Below are 8,431 nucleotides of genomic sequence, written 5' to 3' on the forward strand. Positions count from 1 at the left end.
AAACCTGAATGCCACATTTTCTAAAACCACTTTATTCTTGCCACTTCCAATCTTTCAGTTCTCTCTTTCTCTCTCTCTCTCTCTCTCTCTCTCTCTCTCACACACACACACACACACACACACACACATCGTTACCTTTGCTACTCCCATTGGAATGCAAATGACCCAATGACACACTATTGTTAGGATAGTTTTGTGGAACTTTGTCGTTCTTAGCTAGCTCTTTGTTAAGGGAATGAATGTTGGTCTTATCCAACTGAAGCTTTGGATGGTCCAAAATCATGTCCATGATTAGCATCAACACGAGCGGCCTTGTTGCATTCCCTCGCACACTCCTGCATATCGGGGTTTAGCTTGGCCATTTGTGCCATGAGGCTCGCTATTGAGGCTTGAACCCTCACCGTCAAGTCCTTGAGCACCTTAACACTCATAGGAACTTTGACTGACTCCTTGACGAAGTGTACCCTCTCCCGATTGATGGCAATGTTGTAGAGAGCAGTGGTGGTGGCGATTTGGGCCTTGGCAAAGGGGCCCTCCTTGAGAAGCTTGACTCTCTCCCTACTCAATGATCATCTTGTTGTGCGTGAGAGACATGAGCTTGTTGACGGCGTTAGTGTGGACCTTAGGCTGGGCCATTTATAATGGGGGAGTAAAAGAGTGATTCATAACAGAATCATTGGAGATAGCTTCTTCCATGTTTTTAACTATTAATGCAATTGTCACACCTAGCGGTTGGCAGCTTGGAACCCTCAAAAACAGGCAAATGATTAGTGGTGGAGTGCCACACAGGTGGGGGATGGGGACAACACCACCTTCGACGCTTAAGTCAGAAAGTGACATGTATGAAAAGCAAGGTAAGCAACAGAGGAAGTGAGAAAGATTGGATACCTCAAGTTGTGCTTGCATCTTGGTTTTATGGTCGTCCTCCGTTCCTTGGAGTTTCATGGGCGATAAGTCAACACCTGATCCTTGGCTGTGATTGGACAGAGGGAGGATTTTCTTGGTGCTTCTTGTTTTGGGTCGATTCTTTCCTTTCGAGGCTTTTTCTCACATTGCTCCTCCCATATCAAGTTCGTATCTTGTGATTGTTTTCTTGTCTGGCTAGCTTCTTTCCCTACATGGGCGGGGATGTGTTTGGGTGGTCTTTTCTTGGTTATAATGGCTTTTGCTTGAGCTCCACTCTGCGGGTTCGCTAGGCCTTGGTGGCTTGCGGGTCTCCATTCTAGCATCATTCCCTTGGGTTACTAGTGTGGCCCAATGGGAATTAAGTGGTGTCACTTTCCTTTGTTGCCTTACCCAGCCTTTCGTTCCTTGGGACTGTGAGAGGGCCACCCTATTTGGAACGCAAAATGGGGCTTGCAATGGTTGGGCCCAATTTTCCTTTATTGTGGGGAACGAGTTTGTGGTTGGGTATTGCCTATTCTAGATTCTGGTGGACATGTGGGTTGCAGATCGCCTAGGATGGCAGGTTTATTTTGGTGGGCTCGTCTTTTGAGGCACCTATGCCAGCGATGTTTCCTTTATTGGCGCATGGCATGTTGGGGTAGTCCGTATGCATTTAAATTGGTTTTGTTTTTTTTTTAAGTTGTTGAGGGACCTGTTCACCCCATCTTTTGAAACCGAAGTTTTGTGAGTACATATTCTATAGTCTTTGTTCCCATGGTTCTTGCAATGGTGTTCTGTGGTGTGTCTTTGGAGTCTGGTGGAGGCTACTGATTTGGTTAAGGAAAAGCAAGCTTTTTCCCTCCCTGAGGGCATGCAATTGTGGGTACCTTTCACCAAGGAGGGCGCTATTGGAGTTGCGGGCGCCATGGTATGCATCGATTCCTCCACATTCTTAGAGCGGGTCTTTGCTTCTTGATTCCCAAGCCTGCACGGGAGATGTTGTCGATTTTGAACTTAGCGCTGTCTTAGGTGTCTCCAAATGGGTGGTGCATACTGATGGCCATGTGTCCTATGGCCTGAAATTTTCAATGGGCACCTCCAATTGATGACACAAGAATTTTTGTATCTTTATCAGCCAGTGGAGATCGATGGCAGCGCCTTGAAGTTCCATTTGAGGCTTGGCCATGTGGTGGTGGAGAGTCCTAGTAGAGTATCGAAGATTAAAGAGTGGTGGTGGAGATTTTCCTTTGTGAGACGAGTTTGGGGTTTTTTGAGGGGTGAGGAGGACCACTTGTATCCGTTTAAGGTGTAGAGGGAGGTGTTGCTTGTCATTGCTCTCCAACCTTCGCAGCTCTAGGTGGTGGCTCTTTGTCAGGTGAATTAGGCAATTTGGTGGGCGAGGCTTTCTGACACTCGGGAGTTGGCTTTGGACCCTTGGAGAAGTCGCTAGAGTACAGCGTCCTAAGCGGCCTTTAAAAGGGGAACACTTGGCTAGGGAGCTGAGAGCATTCGAGGCTTTAGTTGGCACGTTCTTTCTGGAGTTGGTCCCAGGGGAGTTGCCCGATGGCTCCATCCCGTGCTGTCGCAAAGATGAGGGGCATAAGCGCCGTATGGCGCTTATGGGGACACTAGCGAAGGCATCAAGGGAGTCCTTGGTATTTCCACGGGAGGCTTCCGAAGGCGTTGTGCCCTAGGTGAGATCGGGGTGGTTCGGCAAGAAAAGGGGCGTTTGGTAAACAGGTTGAGACGCTTGCTCCATGTGGGCTACGACTCGAAGTTGCCTGATGGCTCCATCTCGTGCCGTCGCAGCGATGAGGAGCGTATGCGCCGTATGCTTGCTTTAGCAACACTGGTGGAGGCATCAAGGGGGTCCTTGGGATGTCCACGAGAGGCTTCCAAAGGCGTTGTGGTTCGGCGAGAAAAGGGGCGTTTGGTAAACAGGTCGAGACGCTTGCTTCATGTAGGCCTACAACTCGGAGGGGATTCGGAGAATATCAATCATCGGGGGGCCCGTCAAGATGAGCCCTTTGTGGCAGTCAGGGGGACGCGATTGGAGCTGTTGCAGGTTTGTTTGTTGGTGATGCAGCCGCCTTGCAGGCTCGAGAATATCGTTTGGATTCGAAGGAGTCGTTTGCTTCTCGTGCGTCACCTTCTGCTAGGTCTTCATCTTTGACCTCCGAAGGTGTGGGGGTTTGGGTGTGTCAGGACTATGATTGACAGGTGACGCGCCCTCGCCACCAGTAGTGATTAGTGTGGACTCGTTGGCGGATTCTACGAGCGCTCGTGTATTTGGTTCAATAGAGTCGTGGAACCTAGTAGTAGCTCGTGGGACTAGTTGAGATGGATGGTCGTGCCTAGAAGTTCCATTTGAGGCTTGGTTGTGCGGTGGTGGAGATTCCTAGTTGGGCGTCTAAGATCAACGATTGGTGGTGGAGAATTTTGTTCGACTCAGGGTTGGGAGTTTTTCAGGGGTAAGTGGACTGTCTATATTTGTTGTGGACACCAATCGTGGTGCTGCCTGTCATTGCGCTCTAGCCTCCACAGCTCTTTGTGGTTGGGGGGGCTTCGTAAGGTGAATCAAGCAATTTCGCGGGGGAGGTGTTCTGACACTTAGAGCCGGCTTTGGACCCATTGTGATTGACTCCACATGGCGAAGCACTTGGAGAAGTCTCTAGGGAACAACAACCTTTTAGAAGGGAAAGCTTGGTCAGGGAGTAGAGAGTAGTCGGGGCTTAAGTTGGCACATGCTTTTTGGAGTTGGTCCCTGGGGAGTTGCGCGATGACTCCATCCTGTGCCATTGTAGAGATGAGGAGCGTAAGCGCCTTAGGCCTGCTTTGGTGACATCGGTGATGTCCTCGGGAGGCTTCTAGGAGCAGTGTGCCACATGCATGAAATCAGGGTGTTTTAGTAGGAGGGGGGACTTTTGGTAAAAGGATCGAGATGCAAGCTCAACACGGGCCTAGGACTTGAAGGGATTTGGCAAATGTCAACGTCAAATCTAATCAACCGAGGGCCCGTCAAGTAGAGCCCTCTGCAGCAATGGGCTGGGACGCGATTGGAGTTGTAGGTTTTTCCCTTGGTGATGCATCAGCTTGGGGGGCCTGAGAACCTTGTGTGGATTCGGAGGAATCCTATGCCCCCATTCATCACCTTCTGCATTGTCTTCATCTTTGACCTTCGAAGGCGTGGGGGTACCTATGGGTGCGTCGGGACCGTGATCAACGGATGACCTGCCCTTGCCGCCAATAGTGATTTGTGTGGTCTCGTCGGTGGATACCGCTTGCTCTTGCACTTTTGGTTTGATAGAGTCGTGGGACCAGTGGAGATGGACAATGGTGCCTAGAAGTTCCATTCAAGGCCTGGCCATTCGATGGTGGAGATTCGTAGCAGAGTGGTGATTTTTCTTTGTGAGTTAGGGTGGGGCCTTTTTTGAGGGAGAAGAGGACCGTTTGTATCCGTTGAAGACGCAAAGGGGGTGTTGCTTGCCTTTGCACTCCAACCGCCGCAAGTCTTGGTGGCGGCCATTCGTCTAGTGAATTGGGCAATTTCACGGGGGAGTTGTTCTGACACTTAGAGTCGGCTTTGGACCCATTGTGATTGACTCCTTAGGGCGAAGCACTTGGAGAAGTCTCTATGGAACAACAACCTTTCAGAAGGGAAAGCTTGGCCACGGAGTAGAGAGTAGTCGGGGCTTAAGTTGGCACTTGCTCTTCGGAGTTGGTCCCTAGGGAGTTGCCCGATGACTCCATCTCATGCTGCTGTAGAGATGAGGAGCGTAAGGGCCTTGGGCCTGCTTTTGTGACACCGACAGAGATGTTGACGGAGTCCTTTGGATGTCCATGGGTGGCTTCTAGGGGTAGTGTGCCGCATGCATGAAATCAGGGTGTTTCAATAGGATAGGGGACTTTTGGTAAAAGGATCGAGATGCAAGCACGAGCCTAGGACTTGAAGGGATTTGGCTAATGCCAACGTCAAATCTAATCAAATGCGTTGGGATGCGATTGGAGTTGTAGGTTTGTCCCCTGGTGATGCATCGGCCTGGCGGGCATGAGAACCTCGTGTGGATGTAGAGGAATCATATGCCCCCCTTCATCACCTTTTTGCGTGGTCTTCATCTTCGACCTCCTAAGGCATGGGGTTACCATTGAGTGCATCAGGATCGTGATCAAGGGGTGACCTGCCCTTGCCGCCAATAGTAATTTGTGTGGTCTCGTCGGCGGATACCGCTTGCTCTTGCGCTTTTGGTTTGATAGAGTCGCGAGACCAGTGTAGATGGACGACGGTGCCTAGAAGTTCCATTCAAGGCCTGATCGTGCGGTGGTGGAGATTCGTAGCAAAGTGTTGAAGATTAAGGAGTGGTTGTGGAGATTTTTCTTTGTGAGTTAGGGTGGGGAGTTTTTTGAGGGAAAAGAGGGCCGTTTGTATTCGTTGAAGACGTAGAGGGGATGCGAGCTGCGGCGGCTCTTTGTCTGGTGAAGTGGGCAATTTCGTGGGGGAGATTTTTTTGCCAATGGTGAATTGTCCGCCTTTGGACCCACTGTGAAGGGAAAGCTTGGCCAAGGAGTAGAGAGTAGTCGTGGCATAAGTTGGCACCTGCTTTTTTGAATTGGTCCCTAGGGAGTTGCACGATGACTCCATCCCGTGCCGCTGTAGAGATGAGGAGCGTAAGTGCCTTAGGCCTGCTTTGGTGACACTGGCGGAGATGTCGACAGAGTCCTTAGGGCTGTGTTTGCCAAAGGTCTCCAAAAAAAGACCCAACTATTCTTCTCAAAGTCAACCCTAGCATTTTTATTTTTTACATCACATTAATTACTTTTTATTACCATTCAACACACCCTAGGATGTCCACGAGAGGCTTGTAGGGGGCAATGTGCCACATGCATGAAATCAAGGTTTTTCAGTAGGAGAGGGGACTTTTGGTAAAAGGATCGAGATGCAAGCTTGACACGGGCCTAGGACTTGAAGGGATTTGGCGAATGCCAGTGTCAAATCTAATCAATTGGGGGCCTGTCAAGTCGAGCCCTTTGCGGCAATGGGCTGGGATGCTATTGGAGTTATAGGTTCGTCCCCTGGTGATGCATCAGCTTGGTGGGCCTGAGAACCTCGTGTGGATTCGGTTCTCAGTCCCTTGGAGATGTCGCTAGGGTACGTTGTCCATTATATTGAGTGTTTTGCAAGAGTGGAAACATACATGAGGGGTTTGTTATACTCGGGCTTTTTGTTTATTTGATGTCCTTGTCGACATGTCCTTCTCTTGGCCAATGCTATTTTTCTTCAAGACTATCCCCGGCGACTCTGGGGTCTCTCGAATGCTCAAGTTAGTTGCTTGCTTGTTATATTGAGTGTTTCGCAAGAGTGGAAACATACCAGAGGGATTTGTTATACTCACACTTTTTGGTTATTCAACGTTTCTATCGACGCGTCCTTATTGTGGCTAGTGCTCTTTTCCTACAAGGCGGTCCCCGGTGACTAGGGACCCTTCGGTGCTCAAGTTAGTTGCTTGCCCATTATATTGACTATTTCGCAGGAGTGGAAACATACGTGAGGGATTTGTTACACTTGGGCTTTTTGCTTATTTGGCGTCCCTGTTGATGTATCCTTCTCGTGGCAGTGCTATTTTCCCGCAGGGCGGTCCTCGGTGACTCTGAGGGCCCTCGGATGCTCAAGTTAGTTACTTGCCTGTGATATTGAGTGTCGCAAGAGTAGAAACATACTTGAGGGATTTGTTACACATGCTTTTTGCTTATTTGACGATCTTGTTGATGCGTCTTCAGGGACCCTACCAACACTTGAGTTAGTTTGTGCCTACTTGCGTTATGGAAGGGAAAAGCGTGCCTAGTTTCCTTCTACATCTGCACCATCTTTTGCTCACATCCTGGAATTTCCCGTTTGTTGGAGAAGTGTGGGCATAGACTGTCATTTGCGAAGGTGGTGCGGATGGAGGAGTGTTCGTCAGCCTTAGAGAATGGACTTAAGGTATGTAGTGGGTATCCGATGGGTAAGGATTCCTCAGTCATGGAAGGGGTGACGGATCAGTGTTTCTCTGAACGAGGGCAGGAATTCTGCCCGTTTGGCGCTGTAAACGAGGGCTTAGGATTGCTTAGTGGAAAACATGGAAATGGAAAGGGGAAGAACGCAAGCGATACGCTTTGGGTGTTGAAGGGAATTATTGTCAACTTTAAACAAGAAACAGACCGGGTTTTGAAGACGCTTTTGGCAAGGATTGTGGAGCTTGAGCCTTTAGGTGGTTTCAGCTTGCCTTTAGGTGGTTCAAACTTAAGGGCCAAGAAGGATAAGAAGGGCAATAAGCCCATTGGGTGCAAGAATGGTAAGAGGTCTTTAAGCTAAAGCCCAAACTTAAGACCAAGGACAAGTCCATCTCCAAGAGGGCTGCTTGTTTGGGGTCAGAAAGGGTTCCTTGGTCCACACCCAAGTCGAAGAGGGATGATCCGCGGGCTCCTTCACCAAAGGCTCTTCTAACGTTTGTTGGATCTTCGGAGGCATCTTTGGAGGAGGGGAATGATTCGGTAATCATGTTTGATGTTCTCCAATTCAATGGCGTTGCTCCAAATAGTTCGAAGGTGGATGAGCACGCTGATGTTCTTAGTTTGGTTTTGCCGGAGCTATGTGAGCCAGTGTAGGTATTGGGCCCAAAGTGTATGCCAAGGTAGAAGGGGTTCGGCTTGATGGAGATGCTTCGCCGAGTCGATGCATGTCGTTGGGTCCTGGGATTTCATTGTCACCTAAGCCCAAGCCTTTAAAATTTTACAACCGTAAGTCCATGGACATTAGATTCTCGAAGATGGATGTTAGCTTGATCGCTACGGCTGTGTCACTAATCATTGCTCTGCCTGTTGAGTCCTTGGTCTTGGTCTGAAATCGCATCTTTTCTACCGGTTGTCAAGATTGCAGGCCAGACTCTGTTGGAGGCTGCCCATGAATTTGAGATTGTGAGTGCTAATGTCAGGGAACCCTCTACAGCGGGGGTTTCTCAATCCGAGTGTCTCTGCTAGGGGGCCCATAGGTGTTTGCCTGAGCTTGGTTTGGTTTGCCCCCAGAAATTGCTGGATGATCAGTATTCTTCATCAGGTCTGGTCTTGTGGTCGGTGCTGGTTGGGAGGGATGATGGGGAGGTTGGGGATTTTTCAACCCCTTTGCCCCTTGGAATGGGCTCTTTTTTGTGTTAAGGATATTGGTCCGATCGTGGGCTTTCGTGCAAGGGGAATGAGGATCAAACGGTGGCTCTCCTAACAGCCATTGAAGAAGGGGATCATGCATGGGAGGTTAAGGGTGTTTGTTCCAGAGGTAGAAGGGAGCTTTTCAACTTAGAATGCTCCTTTAATTATAAATCTACGTGTGTGTCCTTAAGGCGTGGGAAAGGCAAGGCTTACTTTTTTTAGCATTGAGCATTCGTTGTGGGTCTTGGGCTTTTGTTGTTTTGTGGGTTTTAGGTGTTTTGCGGGTTCCTTTTGCTCGCTCTAGTTAGGTGTTTTCCCTATATATATTGCCGGTGTACCTAAGGGTGTCTTCCACTTTTGATAAAAG

This window comes from Corylus avellana, chromosome ca7 (assembly GCF_901000735.1).
Source record: "Corylus avellana chromosome ca7, CavTom2PMs-1.0".
Taxonomy (NCBI): Eukaryota; Viridiplantae; Streptophyta; class Magnoliopsida; order Fagales; family Betulaceae; genus Corylus; species Corylus avellana.